Raw genomic sequence first — 16,619 nt, 5'->3', positions numbered from 1 at the left:
ATATGCAGCGAGGCCCAACTACCATTCACCATGATGCGGAGACAGTTTCTCGTGCGGCAAGCATTTGGCATGTCAATAAACAAATCACAAGGCCAAACCCTAAATGTCTTGGGATTGTATTTGGTGACTCCAGTGTTTACTCATGGGCAATTATATGTCGCATTGTCACGAGCACGGTCTCCTCATGCTGTGAAGGTGTTACTTGAGGATAATGCTAATGTGGAGTGTTCATTTGATGATCTTCAAAGTTATACACCTACAACAAACAATATTGTTTATAAGGAGATCTTGATGACTTCAGAGTGACAAGTCAGGTTTCTTATTTAAGTTCTGCAATTTGATTAATTTTGTTGTGATTTCTTTTTTTATACATATTTGTCCATGGTAAAAGTACCTATTTTTGTTGTTTATGTTTTGACAGACATGTCTAAGATTACCTTTACATTGGACATGCCTTTGTCGAGGATAGTAAGTGAGTTATTCTCTATATTTGCATAACTTTTCTTAATTACAAAGTATGGAACATGACATTCTATACTGATGTCTATCTGTACAGAGCCACCGCTATGGTCAGCTCCTATTACTGCAGGGATTATGATTGATGCTTAAATAGGGATAGGTAAGTATAAGTGTAATTGTTAGGCATTGTATAAGTATTTTTAAACCTATATATAAATAATTGTATAACCTATTTGTTATGCTTTGATTTTAGGATATTGCATGACATTGATACGTTTATGGTCAAAGTTGTCGACGAAGGCATCGAGATGTACGGGATCGGTGTTCCTGATGAGGAGTGGGGTGTCTATTTGTTTTGGAGAGAGATGGACAGATGCTTTGCATCATTTGAGGGGTATTCAGTACCCGATGACTGGTTGTTTCTTACATCCATCATGACCATTGGTATTCGTTATGGGTTTTATACTAGAGCTCCTCATGTACCATCCACTCGATGTTCTATTGTACGAGGTAATTTTGATTATGTTTATCTATTATAAGATTTTTTGAGATTTCATGTGTCGTTATGTGCAGGTCCTTTTGAGATTTGATTTATCATTGTTTCGTTTGTGCAGGTCCTTTGCATTCATCGATAGTAGAGCATGTGCAGGATGGATCACCGCTCTACAATAGAGAGCGTATTGTGAGGAGACATATGAATGATCCTTCTCATAAGAGAAGAATTCAATTTGTTGATTCTGACATTACTGAGACTGAGAATACGTATTTTGTGGTGCATTTTGAGAATATGTAATATTGGTCCTTTTTTGCATCTTCGTATGCTACATTACTATGATATTTTTGTTTTCGCTATAAATCTACGAGACATGGATGTTATTTTGAGATATGTATATATGAAGTCACTTGAAATAATGTATTGTGTTTACTTAAAACATGACCTAAATTGGAGAAACTGAGCCTATTTTTTCTGGAACTCTACCGTAGCAACGCGCGGGTCCAATACTAGTATTTATTTATGGGGGGGTTTAGGGCAATGACGCCCATATCCCCGCCCTCTATTTAAGGTGGTCTTTTTTTAATTCTTCAATTTGCAAGATATTTAATGCTCTCTCTTGATGGCCTTTTTTTAATTCTTTAGTTTGCAAGGTCCTTGTCTTGTACTAGGTACACCAACTTCACGCATCTTCTCCCTCTTCCTCAACGCTCATCCTTGTCTTTTCCCTCCCTCATCCTCAATGCTCATTGTTGTCTTTTCCCTCCCTCATCCTTAACGCTCATCGCTTTGCCCTCAACTCTTTTCTCTCCTCAACGCTTTGGCCTCCCTCATGCTCTATGCTCATCACTCCCTCAAGCTCCCTCATCCTCAATGTCTGCCATCTACTAGCATCAAAAACATTTTTGAAAGTCCCATACAAAGATTTCGCAAAGTAAAGAAGAGAACTTTTGTGACAACAAGATCCACCACCCAGCACAATAGGTAAATAATACATGCTTATTATGAAATTGTATTGTGTAATTTGAATCTCAAACACATGCTTAATTGTATTTATAATATGGATATATCACATATACTTAATTGTATTGATAATATGGATATATCACATATATCAAACCCCAAAAAAATTTAAAAAAGATTATCAAAAAACATTTTCATAATAAACAAGAGAAAAAAAGAGCCATTTTCCCAAACTAGTCAAAATTTTGGCCAATCTTGTGAACTCAAAATCATAAAATATTGAATAGAAACCTCAAAGCAAACAAGAATTCTTGTGTGCATGCTTCTACATGTGTATTGCTTACTTATTGGATTAGTAAGTGCGTATTCTATTACGTGCTTGCTTGCTTTGATATGTTGAGTACATTTACATAATGCTATGCTTGTATGGATTAAGGATGTGTGTGTAGCATAAGTCATTAATTTTTTGTACATTTCTTGATGTTTAGCAAATAGTATGGCTTTTCCAAGAAGAGATCGCTTGAATCTTGTCCACAACAAAGTACATGTTGGTTTCGATATTGTATTGCAAACAGAAGCAGGACGACATAGAGTTCATGGAGTTATTTTGCCTAAAAATCATGTATGCATTTCTGTCGATACTTGTGATGAAGAGAAAAATGTACCTCTACCATAAGGCAATCTAATCCATCATAATTTGGCCTATGAAACAACTGGTAAGAGAAGTATTTCTTCTTATGATTTTTTTAATCTCTCTTGCTTCGTCAATCTATAACATTCTATGGTATAAATGGAGAAAGAGGACGCTGCACAACAGAAGGCCCATGGTTGGGAAAAAGACTCAACCATTGAGAAAGACACAAGGGCTTCCAAATGGAAGCAAGTTTCTTTTCAAGAAGTACTACTTCTCACATAAGCCCAGGAGAAGAAGCGTGTGGTGCCTGATGATGAGGAAGATTAGATCCCATGAAGTACTGGACAAAAAAAAAAGAAGTTGAAGAGGTAAAGGGGGAGAGAGCATGGAAGTCTACACCTAGCAAGAGAACACAAAGGACTGAGGATACCACCCAAAACACATTGGAGAAAGATGAAGAGGAAAAAGTGGAGGTGATTGTAGAAAGTAAAGAGGAGGATGAGACGAAGGTAGAGGAAGGAGTAAGCGAAGATATGTTCAAAGTAACAAATTCTACTAGGCTTCATTTGAATCTATTACCGAACACAATAGAGAGACTTATGGTAAGCCTTTTTCCTCATTCATTTTTGGGATTGTACTTTATTCATGAAATGTAATTTAATACCAATCCAACAAGGAGACAATACTTCAACAAGCTTCAAAGTTGAATAAGAAGTGGAATGAGAAGTACTTCGAGACCTAAAGAAGAGCTGGTCGACCATCCTGGTATAATTGTTCACTTGGTGTACTCTCACAATAGTATTCCAGGTAACCATAATATAATCATAAAACTCCACCACATTTTCAATGGTTTGATTCATATATAAACTCATGCATGTATATATCATGTTGTGCTCCAGGATGAGTACTTGGCAACAACAAGAAAAGTTGAGATATTGAAAGATTAGCTCCCTTAAAAGGAATTTGAGAAACAATGAAGGTCTGCATACTACAAGCCTAATCCAAAGATGAGGAAGACTACTCGAAGATATGCGGTGATCGCTAGTCCTCCTGAACAAGGAGAATATTTCTTCAGGTAAAATGTACTATAAATCTTTATAGTGTTTAGTCCCATGAATGACACCTAAATTTTCTCTCTATTTTGAATATTACTATCTCAAGTAAACTAGGAGGAGAAGTCTGCTTGCTTGAACGAGGAGAGGCTATATAACTTAGCTTCTTTGACCTTGCCACCTTCCTAGAATACAAATGTGTTAGGCGCTATGATTTCAAGAGATGCACACAGGCTTGCATCTTTCAGAGTACCTAAGTGTAAGTTATTATTATTGCATGTGATGTCAATATGAATAATTTGTAACTTTTATTGAATTGCATTTAATGCAATTTAATGCAACTTTTATTGAATTGCATTTAATGCATGACACAACTGGAACAATGCAATTCCGTGAAGACTGGCTTCAAAGGGAGGTGATGTGGCATCAAATAGTGGACTACATATATCTATTGGTTAGACATCCAGAAGACACATACAGAGTAGTCATGCCAACCACCTTTGCTATGGAGACCTTCGAGTTGAGATGTCACACAGAGAACTTCTTTGAGAAGTGCGTAGTGAAGGTTAGACCAAACCAGAGCATTGACTCACATCCAGATGTGAAGCTTGCAGCAAACAAGATGTGTTTATAGGTGCAATGCATAGTACCTTAACTCAAATAGCATTAAATTTAGTACGTTATGAATTTAATTATGTTGTGGTTAGATGAATAATGTTTTTTAACTATTCTTTCACAAATGGATACAAAGCTGCATTGCAAGTAAGACTATTCCACACACACCACCAATTTTAAAGGAATGAAGTGGGGTTGTTGCAAGATCAGGGTGTCGAGTTTTATCCAGTTTCTGCTGGACTAGGACAATGCTTGGAGAGCAAATTTTAGGGGGTAAGGTACTTAAAATGAGATCAAGCAAATAATAGAAAATATGCTTGCCCTTAAATTAACCCAGTATAACTTAAACTAATATAAATTAGTCTAATTAATTAAAATTAATTAAGAATATGATGAAATGATAAACAAATGATCTTTCCATACTTAGAGTGATCCAATTTATTTTTCCATAGATGCACCATTACAAGTACACTAGTCCCTATAGGTTTTAGATGATTCACATCAAAAATGTAATTTTACTAATTAGATTATTAATATATGCAGGCCTTCTGATAGTCTGGAGGAATTTTGAAAAAGAGATCATTAAAAATCCAACCATTGGATTTTCAATTTTCACTAATCACCACATTCTACTAATGTCTCAGTATCTACCCACTCTTTTGATCTACAAGATTGAGAACTTTAAGTGGTACCTATTGTGGGTACAAAAAGTGGCGTATATTATAACACTTTAAAGACCTTGAAATATTTAAAGAAAATAGACAAATATCTTAAAATTTTCTCAAAAAATCAATTTAAGCTCCATATTATATGTGAAGATATAAGGCACAAAGTGGGAATCTCATATAAGTTTATATGTAAAAGATATTAGCATTTTATGGAATCAGCTCAAATTTGGGACAGGGTGTATACATTGACTTTATACCTAAGAAAATGTGGACTTTTGACTATCTAATGCTTAATCAAATTATGCAACTATATTTCCAACTTTGAATATGATGTTCCAACAGAAGAACTTGAAACGAAATTCCTTCATTTACTTGGAGAGATTAGCCACTAAAGGTAAACAAATGCCTGTTTTTTTACTGTTTACAGGGTGCCTGAGTGGACAAAACTGGGCACCTTGATCTTGCAACCACCCAGTGACACTGAGCATGCGAACACCATTACGGCGAGATGTGTGCTTGTGTACAATATATAGAAGTTGTCCACTATTCCTTGACTTTTGTAAAGATCAGTTTCTGAAAGAGGAGGAGAAGTTATATGCTCATGCATTGAGAACAAGAGGGACAAAACTGGTAAAAATTTATTGTAATCTTATTATAGAAGTGTTCTTCATATGCAAGGCTTGTTAACCACTTATGCAGCACATGACATTGATATATAGGGAGCAAGTCTTCGGAGCGATAAGGGAAAAGGAAATACCTATTCAACTTGAAGAGAAGCAAGAGAAAGAATCAAGTAGTGAGAATGATGAAGACAAAGAGGAGAATGTCGACTGATGAAGACGAAGAAGAGGATGATGATGGTGAGGGGAGAAAAGATAGTGAGAATGAGAATGATTTGTATACCTCACTCTAGTCTCTAGCAGCTACTATTGAGGTACCTACACAGGTGTGTCAAAAACTTGTTATCTGAATTCCTCTATACAATACTCCATGGCACTAACATATGGGTTCTTTGTGAATAGAGAAGCATGAAGGAAGGAATGAAAAGAGGAAAGCCTCCCTTGCCTCCTCTTTGAGCAACATCAGGTCCTAGACATAGTCCTCTAGCACCAATAAAGATAAAGCATCCAACACAGATAGGCGATGTGGAGGAAAGACCTATTGAAGATATAGTCAAAGGTACGTATAAGTTCAAGAGTAATCCTTAGATTGTTGAAGTGTAATACAGTAATTTAATTTATGCAATGTTTTTCTTGGAACTCAAGAATCCCTTTGTATAACAATGAGCAAGGTACGATTGAAGTAGGGCGAGTGTATGGAACTTTGGTGAGCTCCACTCTTGTAAATTTTTGATGTGTTTTTTGCATTTATATTTCATTGGTTTCCTATTTATTGACACTTGTTTTCTTCTTTAAAGATCTATACTCTCATTTGTGCGACCTTCACAAGCGTGGCAAGTATTCATCCTCCACCACCCATGATTGATTTTATTGTCGATAATAGTGTCCAAGCTAACTGGGCGAGGTCAAGACATGGATGCCCTTGGCAAGGTATGAATTAGCATGTTGTACTTATTTTATGTTTGGAATTTAAGGATCTTGCCGTAATATAGCTATTCGAATTGATTGCTTTTTCAGGAGGCTGTTAACATGGAAGAGATTTTTGGGAATTCATCATAAAGTCATGTTCAAAAGTGGGAAATGTAGTTGAACTATATTTAGGAGCAGGAGATTTTGCTCTAGTGGGCCGTTATGAGGGCAGACGTGTTGTATGTGTGGAGCCTAATGAGGCTATTGTAAATGCTGTTCTGTATACATTAGCTTCTTAAAGATCACAACAAATTGCTTTGTATATCTTATGTTCCTTTTGATATCATGTATTTGAAAAATAAAAGGTGGATGACATGTCCATAGCGTTAAGACATGTTCCTTGTCTATATGAATAGAGAGAGAGAGAGAGAGAGAGAGAGAGAGAGAGAGAGAGTAGGGGAGAATGAGAGTAGGCAGAGGGACAGAATAGAGTTGAAGGGATAGAGGGAGTGAGAGCATGGACAGCGAGAGGGAGAGGGATATACATCAAAGGGAGAGTGTATGGTGGCAGTGAGGGAGACGAGGAGGGAGAGAGGGAGAAGGATAGACAGAGATGGAGAGAACATGCATATGAGTGCATGTACAAGGAGGTAGAGAGAGAGTGTGCATAGAGAGAGAGAGAGAGAGAGAGAGAGAGAGAGAGAGAGAGAAAGAGAGAGGGATAGGAAAGATAGAGACATGAGAGTAGGCGAGAGAGGCATTGAAGAGGAAAAGAGACATGAGAGTAGGACAACAGAGAAATGAGAATAAGACTAGTGGAGAGAGAGAGAGAGAGAGGGGGGGGAGTTGGATAGACAGAGGTTAAGAGAGCATGCATGAGGGTGTAGAGGGAGAGAGGGGTAGAGAGAGAGAGAGAGAGAGAGAGAGAGTAGATGGAGAGAGTGTTGCGGGAGAGGCGAAGGGAGAGGGAGGGATAGAGACAGAGAGGGAAAGAAGAGGGATACGGAGTAGATGGAGAGAGTGTTGCGGGAGAGGCTAAGGGAGAGGGAGGGATAGAGACAGAGAGGGAAAGAAGAGGGATACGGAGTTGGTTGCGATCGGTTCTAAATGGGGAGAAGGGGGGAGGAGGTGGTGAGAAAGCAAGAAATGAGCATAAGACAAGTGGAGAGAGGGAGAAAGAGAGAGAGGGGAAGAGAGAGGGAGAGGGAAAGAAGAGGGAGGGAGAGGGAAAGAAGAGGGAGACGGAGTTGGTTGCGATCGGTTCTAAATGGGGAGAAGGGGGGAGGAGGTGGTGAGAAAGCAAGAAATGAGCATAAGACAAGTGGAGAGAGGGAGAAAGAGAGAGGGGGGATGGAGAGACGGAATAACTCTCTCACTTGTAGCAAGAGTAGTATGATCCACACTTAGCTCAATCCAATGGGATTTGCATCCCTTTCGGAGCTAGGGATTCAACCCGTACCGGTGCACAAAAGCTTATCCATTTGATGGAGAGAATGCTAGGAATACTACTACTATTGACATAGACTCAACACACACTCAAGCTCAATCTTGCTATTGCTCACTCAACTCCACATTCCACTCATCCATACATCCAAACAAGAAGAAAGCTTAGCTATTGCTTACACAAGATCAAAGCATTCTTCATTCTCAAATACTCATTTCCCTAGCATGCACACAACCCTTGAAGCTATCAATAAGAAACATGCACACTAGAGAATTGACATGAGAAGAGAGACAAATATCAACTCATTGCATTGAATTAACAAAAGAATAGAACTTACAACAATGTAGATGGGGTGAGAGAAGAGCTTGCACCTCTATGGAAGAAGAGGGAGAGCTAGTCTCAAGAGAGCTCAAACATGAGTTTTCCCAATGTGTCCATAAGCTCTCAAATGAGCCACTTTTTATACAAAAACTCTAAAACTCCCAAAAGTTCCCATGTGGGATTATTGTCAAACCCACTCCCACACTCATCCACAACTTGGAACTCTTTTCAAGAGCCCTAAGTGTCTTTTTTGTTGCATCCTTGTATTGATCTTCATTCGTCATGCAACACTCCCCCCTTCCTATTTTGCGCACGTCCTCGAGCGCGGTAGTAACAAGAGCTGCAACAAAAAAACAATGGATACAAGTAAAGTCTCTTATTGAAAAAAAAGAAAAGAAAAGAAAAATCAGCAATGATAATTTCACACGTGAGCATACAAGTGCAAGGCTGATTAAAGTTTTAATGAGTACTAAAATAGGTGAGTAAAGACTAGTCAAAGTGAGACTTAAGTGGTAGATAATGCTATGCAAAGGCAAGTGTGCTTTGTACACCGCCGGTTATGACCGCAGTCTCAATGTCCTACAAGTATGTAAGTTATTCCTAAGTGGCAAACCTACTTCTAAATATGAGCAAAGGTGATTGGAACTCCTTTTTATTTTTATTTTTTTCTTCTTCTTCTTTTTTTTTTTTTCTTTGATGTGTGTGTAGAAGGTGATAAAGATTAAGGTTCCATCCCAAAGAGACCCAAGCAATGGCCAAGAGACCTCCGCCAAGAGAATCTAAAGACCGCTAAGTATCTCAAGGGTGACAGACCCTTTTTCTTTCTTTTATGACCTAAGGAGTACCCCATGAAGATGAGGGCATCGGTCTTGAGGGCCCATAGTTTACCTCAGAGTCCTACCAACATCTATCAAGGCGATAGATTCCTCAAAGGTCTTTTTTCTGAAGCTTTTAGACACCAGTGTTCACCCCATGGAAACCAAGGCATCGGCCCCAAGGTGCTGAGACAACCCCAGGTCCTACCAAGCATTCCCCATGGCTGTAGACGCGTCATGTCTCAATTCACTTTGTATATATATTTTTTAGGGTATAATTTTTTTTAATAAATTTTTATTACTCCTAGCACCTAGCTCATATCTAAGAGGTAGCCACCACTAGGGATAACTAATATACCTTGAAAGCATAAGAACTTGGCATATTCCCTTTGGTATATATCCTACACTGTCTTTAGATAGAAATATCTTTTCCTAAGTCTTCTAAGACTCTAGAATTCACTCACCATATTTTAACAACTAATCAAAAACTTTAAGCAGCCAACATTGTGTGAACATGCAAACCATATATTTGAAAGATAAGAGCACATAAAGAAATAAAGATTAAGATTTGAATACACCTGTTGTAGTGCCCTGTTGATGTTGTTCGTTTGCATTGATGCATTGCTGATTTTGTGCAGATTGCTCCTCCTCGGTCTTTGTAGGCGTAGCATGTCTCCCCCCTTCCTAATTTGTTTGCACGATAGGTGGACTATCGGGGCGTGTTTGATGCTCTTGTTTTAGCGAAGATCTCTGCAAAATTTTTATTAACACACAAGAAAAGAAAATAATAAAATTTGCCATTGGTGCCAAACACCGAATATAGCCGAGGGGAAAAACCCAATGGGAGAAAAGTGCCCTGGCTTGTCGATCTTATTATGGAGTCGTTGAACTTACCCTTGCGCTGGTGGTGGATCCGTGTCCTCGTCTGCTGGAAAGATGGTATCAATTTCCTCAGGATGCAGAGACAACCCTTCACAAAAACCGACCACTGGAGAAGGTGGTAGAGGAAGGAGTGCTTCCTCACTAAAGTATGGCATTGGTTCTATGGGAAGGTTAATCAGACAGTTTCGATTTTGGAACTGCGCAACGTAGGTACTCATATTGATCCAATATTGACATGTGGAGGCTTGGGGAAGGAGGTCTTGCAAAATCGGTGGTTGCAAGTCATATAAGCTTGTATCCCTCCATTGTTGTGCTTGAACCTCCTCAGGTAATCTACGTTGATTTGGTCCTCTCTCTGGTATTCTCACATTAAGAAGATTATGGCGTTGGGGTGTAACTCCCACAATTTGCTTCATTAAGCCCGTGCCATATCGTCTAAAGTAAGAGCGGCATATCCAACAAATATGTGAAGCTTCTTCTAATACAAGCCATGCACACTCTTGACAATGTGGAAATGGGTGATGCTGTTGATAGAATAATGTGACAAAGTGATGCCCACAGCAACTTTCACCTAAGGGAGCATAGAAGTACCTAGAATGTGTTTGAAATGGAGGAGCACTATAACCCCCGCGATGATCTGGTCGAGTACTATCAGGGTCAATGCATGGTGGACATGTATCTCGCCAAATATCCATCAGAAGTTATCTGGACGTAGAACAATGAAATTTAGAACACTCATATCCATCATGACAATTCCAATAAAAAACAAGATTATCTCAGAGAGAACACATCTTATAAAGGCATAAGGAACTACATTATTCAAACATTGATTTACCAAAGAGCTTTAATTGTAGTTTTAATGCCTTATCTCTAATTTTTGGTATATCCTTTTTAAGAAGTGGAAACTTTAGCAATTGTCTTGGAATTTGAGTAAGATAAGAGGATTTAGGCATTGAAATGCTAGAATCTATGCTCAAATGAGACTCATTTAGACATGTCGTAGGTACACAAGTTGATGGTTGAATTGTGTAACAAGGAGAAATCGGGACAATCGGTGTTTCAATACATGTTTTAGGAAGATCAACACAAGTAGTTTTGTAGGTGCTATCACAGCCACCTTTCCTTTCTTGAAGAGTTTGTGTTGATTTCTTTTGCACCCACTGATATGGACAATCAAGGGTGGCTTTTGGAATCTTTCTGAAACACTCTTTTACCCCTGTCAAAGCATGGCATTTTGGAAGCCAAATTGCTGTTGCACCCTCATAATAGCCTTGTGCTTTGAGCACATTTTTTGGGACCCATCGAGTAACAATCCGAGGTTTGGGCTTGGAAATGATGTGCTTCTTAAGAGGCTTAGCAACTGGACTAGATGTTACCGGTTTGTACGCAGCTTTGGGTAGCCACATTGATAATTCCTTCTTGCCTGGCCTTCTTTGAGCAGCAACTAGAGTAGTTGGAACATGCCAGCCATGGCCCTCACTTGAGTACTCATCAATTATCCACATCATTTGTTTTGGAGCTTCAAGAGCAGATTTTGATTGTGGGTTGGGTAAGGTAGAAACATTACCCCTTTGACACGATAAAGCTCGTGGTGTAGCAGATCCCAAGATGCAATCAGAATCTATTTGCAACTTGTATTGTCTATTCTTCCAATCTAATGAGCAATTGGTAGCACTTAACCACGATCTACCGAGAACAACCTCTACTACTGCCTTGGACTTACGTGCCACATAAAAGGGCACTGACATCTGGTTATCCTGAAGGGTCATCATAATGACACATTTTCCCTCTATAGGGTTATCTTCTCCGGAGAAGCTTCGTAGGTCCACAAGAATTTGCACAAGTGGTGGTTGACCCAAGGCTATCCAGGTGTCAAACGAGAGAACATTATAATCTGCACACCAGAGTCAATTAAGGCAGAGACAAAGTAGGTAGTCTCATGAAGATGAAGGCCCACTTGAATATTGAATGGTTCGACATATGGCTCATCAGTAGCCAACTGTATGGCCAACATAGAAGCTTTGCGACGCTCCTTGGCTTTTGCAACTCTAGCTTTAGCCTCCTCTTGAGCCTGACGTTTAAGTAGGTCAAGTGCTTCTTTTCGTGTTTGTGCAGCATGCATCTGTTGAAGCATGGCTTCAGTTAATGGTTCATTGTATTTCTTGAGATGACTTCCATTAATGAAGTTAGGCATTTGCTCACCTTCTAGTGTCTCTAAACGCACTGCACCACTTGGGGTAAGCTCATTAATCACAAACGGTCCTAAGCCACGTTTTTTGAGCTTTCTCTTATGCTTCTTAAGTGTGTACAAGAGCACCAGGTCTCCTTTTTTGAATCGGCCAGTTGTTACATTCCTATCATACCATTGCTTTTGTCTCCTCTTCTCGGCATACATCCCCATTACTACCAATAAGCGGGTCTCATCAAGCTTTTCCAATTCGTCAACGCGTTGTGAAAGCTCATGACCAGTCCAATCGAATTGTTTAGCTACTCGTAGAGTAGGTACAAGAAATTCAATGGGACACTTTTTATACAAAAACTCTAAAACTCCCAAAAGTTCCCATGTGGGATTATTGTCACACCCACTCCCACACTCATCCACAACTTGGAACTCTTTTCAAGAGCCCTAAGTGTCTTTTTTGTTGCATCCTTGTATTGATCTTCATTCGTCATGCAACACTCCCCCTTCCTATTTTGCGCACGTCCTCGAGCGCGGTAGTAACAAGAGCTGCAACAAAAAAACAATGGATACAAGTAAAGTCTCTTATTGAAAAAAAAAGAAAAGAAAAGAAAAATCAGCAATGATAATTTCACACGTGAGCATACAAGTGCAAGGCTGATTAAAGTTTTAATGAGTACTAGCAATGTACCTCTTTTTTTTTCTTTTTTTTAATCTTTTTTTTACTAATCACATGTTAACGAAGAGTATGAAAGCATGAAATGGCAAAAAAAACAATGAATGTAAGCATAATGACGGTACTTGAAAAGGAATAAAATCAATAAAACTTAAAAAACAATGTGGGAGAAACCTCAACCGCTCAATGGTTTTTTTCTTATCCTAACCTTATCCACTCACACTGGGATCGCACAACCGAACTTAACCTAATCACTCAATGGTTTTGCAACCAAAAGAGAAAATAGTGGTGGTTTCCACACACTCTCAACCGGATTTGAGTCTTCTCCCTGGCAGCGGCGCCAATGGAGAGACGGAATAACTCTCTCACTTGTAGCAAGAGTAGTATGATCCACACTTAGCTCAATCCAATGGGATTTGCATCCCTTTCGGAGCTAGGGATTCAACCCGTACCGGTGCACAAAAGCTTATCCATTTGATGGAGAGAATGCTAGGAATACTACTACTATTGACATAGACTCAACACACACTCAAGCTCAATCTTGCTATTGCTCACTCAACTCCACATTCCACTCATCCATACATCCAAACAAGAAGAAAGCTTAGCTATTGCTTACACAAGATCAAAGCATTCTTCATTCTCAAATACTCATTTCCCTAGCATGCACACAACCCTTGAAGCTATCAATAAGAAACATGCACACTAGAGAATTGACATGAGAAGAGAGACAAATATCAACTCATTGCATTGAATTAACAAAAGAATAGAACTTACAACAATGTAGATGGGGTGAGAGAAGAGCTTGCACCTCTATGGAAGAAGAGGGAGAGCTAGTCTCAAGAGAGCTCAAACATGAGTTTTCCCAATGTGTCCATAAGCTCTCAAATGAGCCACTTTTTATACAAAAACTCTAAAACTCCCAAAAGTTCCTATGTGGGATTATTGTCAAACCCACTCCCACACTCATCCACAACTTGGAACTCTTTTCAAGAGCCCTAAGTGTCTTTTTTGTTGCATCCTTGTATTGATCTTCATTCGTCATGCAACAGGGGAAGAGAGAGGGAGAGCATGGAGCGAGCGAGAGAGCGAGCGAGAGAGAGAGAGAGAGAGAGAGAGAGAGAGAGAGAGAGAGAGAGAGAGAGAGCATATGGTTGCAATGGGGGGATGTGGGCTGGGCTGGGCTGAGCTGAGGTGGAGGGGGGGCTAGGTTGGGCTGGCTGAGCTGAGGTGGAGTAGGGAGGAGGGGAGAAGAGAGAGAAGACAAAGGTATAGAGAGAGATTGGTTGTGAAAAAAAACCCGGTCCAAAGCCCACTCCTAGAAACCCGCTTCATGCTCACACTCACAGAAGAGGTGCAAATAGCCCATGTTGACCTTAAGAAAATATAGGAGGAGGTGGATGCCATGAGGAGGGTGCATTCCGAGGAAGTGCCAACAAAAGATAAAATGATAGAAGACTTCCAAGGCTAGGCAAAAAGGGAAAAGGGGGCAAAAGAAGACCTGTAGAAAAGAGTCCATGAGGAAATGGGCCAAAGGAGGATGGGTGTCTAGAAGGGAATTGCCCTTAAATATATGCAACTCTAATCCAAATAGCTCAAAAGAGTAGGCAAGTGCCTTGAGGCTTTCTAACTAGGAAAAAATTGTAAAATTCATGAACCAATTGGAAGTGTCAAAGATAGTGAGACATGGACAAGGCAGCTCTTAGGTAGGAGCATCAGGACAAGGAAGAAGCCCCTCCCCCTAGATCCAGAGTAGTGCATGGAAGCAGTGGGCTCATATGACTTGTGGACCTAGGTGAGGTGGCAAGATCTCATTCGAAGAGGGACTCTGCTAAAGCCCCTTTCCAATGGAGTCACTAAACAGAAAGGGAAAGGAGATCACTGAAGGCAAAACCCACAGGAATCCCACCGTATGGGTGGAAATAGAATCAGGGGGCGGGAAGACAAGACCAAAGGAACCTAAGTAGACGGTCTTCAAAGAAGGTGTCATCACTTGAGAGCAAACAAAGCCCCATGCATTCGTAGGAGGTATGGCTGTGGAAGCGATGAAGAGGGTGAGGGCAAGGCATCTAGAGGCGTGGCCCATTGATGTGTAGTTTAGAAGGGCCCATTAATGAGGAAGGGCATATGGCATGCTTGCGTAAGCAGCACAGGAAGAGAGGTTACGAGCCAAGGTATGCCCAAGATTGCCCCATCAAGTTCATCTCTCAGGGAGCATTTCAAACGGAAGAGGTGGTAGAAAAAAGAGACTAGAATAGGCCATAACGAGTCTGGGGATGGGAGGATCTTGACTCAGAGGTAACAACAACAACAACTGTGGGCTTCACTGCTGCTGCTGATGTGTGCAAGTCCCATGATCGCCATGCGTTGGCAACCAACCAATCAGCCCTTTTGGCCGCCACCCAGATCGTTGCCCGAACTGAATGTTTTGCAACAAACCGAATCTTCTTGTTTTGTAACAAACTTATAACATCTTCTTGATGAATGGGTAGTACTCGTGGTTGTAAAGGAAAAGGGAAATTACTCAAATAAGGGGATAGAAGAGTTAGAGTAGACTTGGTATACCCGACTATAGGGAAGGAGTGCATTCCTGTCTCTGGAGAATACCTTGGCCACATACAAGGGGTTGAATTCCCTTTTCTCTCATGAGGGTAGAGTGATGATGGATTGCTAAAGCTATTCCATATACTCACGTGCTGTGAAGTCATGTTGAAGATCCTCCTAGGGCAGCTTTGCAAACTGCCTTCAGGCCCATTTTCTCCAACCACCCTATATGTTTGTATGCTTCCTTGTATAGAGTGGACGACAAGTATTCAAATTCCACCATCCTATCAGGTAAGAGATAGCTAGGGTTGGCAAGGATCATGTGAGATCCCTGTCCCCACCGCGCAACGGATTCGGGGTACTAGCAGCGGAAGTAGCACTTCTCACGCGGAACAAGGGTCCCACACTCGGGGCCTCGCCCACACGGATATCCGGACAAGAGACTAATCCGTCGGTTTGTCCAAAATCGAAACCGGAAAAACTTCCTTTGCCCGGAAAGCACGGGCGATTCCACCAGGATAACTCTTTACTCTAACGTAGTCAAGATCATTACTGATCAAACTGATCTGACTGCACCTTTAACGGTACTTGGTCAAATCAAGGAAGAACTTGCACTTGGATCATTGGGATCAACGCTTTTTTCCCCATCAAGAGGCACAGCCGTTGATTCCTATCCATAGAACAATTTCTATCTGGGATTTACTTCATCTATCGTAATAATAGAAATTAAATCTCGATTTACGGATCCATCAGTCCAGCCTAACCTCATCCGATCCCATGGGTTAGCCAACCGCCCAACCACTGTAGTGATGGGATCCAATTTGAAATTTGGTTAGGTTTTGTCCCGGGTACCAAGGAAAAGAGTTCCAAGGCCCCCTAGCCGGAAGTTCATGCAAACATAAAACTAGTCATACCACTTACACACCCAATATGAAATTGCCTTTTTCTTAGCATCAACTAGCTTTAAAACAATCCTTTAATAAAACCATTATGTCACTGATGACAATCCTCAAAGTCTCTGGTTGAATCCTTATTTCCAGTCATTCTTTCATCGGTGTACTTATGGCATCATCGGCAACCAGAACGCTCACCACCTGTTCTCTCAGGGGCCTTTTCCATAGTTCCTAGCTCATAGTAACCGGCAATATATTCATATAATAGAATGGAATCTCCGTGGAAGATCGGCAAGATCAACCCACAGATCCATATAAAAGAGCCATGGACTCATCTGTTGAGGACCAGCAAGGTCAATCAACCAGATCCATGCCCGGTTTCAGAAAACAACTCTTACTCCTTGTTCCAATATCTTCCACGACGCACGTGTGGGTATCTTCGGCGACCCAGAGCC

This window comes from Cibotium barometz, chromosome 32, assembly GCF_041138505.1.
Source record: "Cibotium barometz isolate CiBa-2024 chromosome 32, ASM4113850v1, whole genome shotgun sequence".
Taxonomy (NCBI): Eukaryota; Viridiplantae; Streptophyta; class Polypodiopsida; order Cyatheales; family Cibotiaceae; genus Cibotium; species Cibotium barometz.
The sequence above is the reverse complement of the archived record's forward strand: the minus strand, read 5'-3'. Positions refer to the sequence as shown.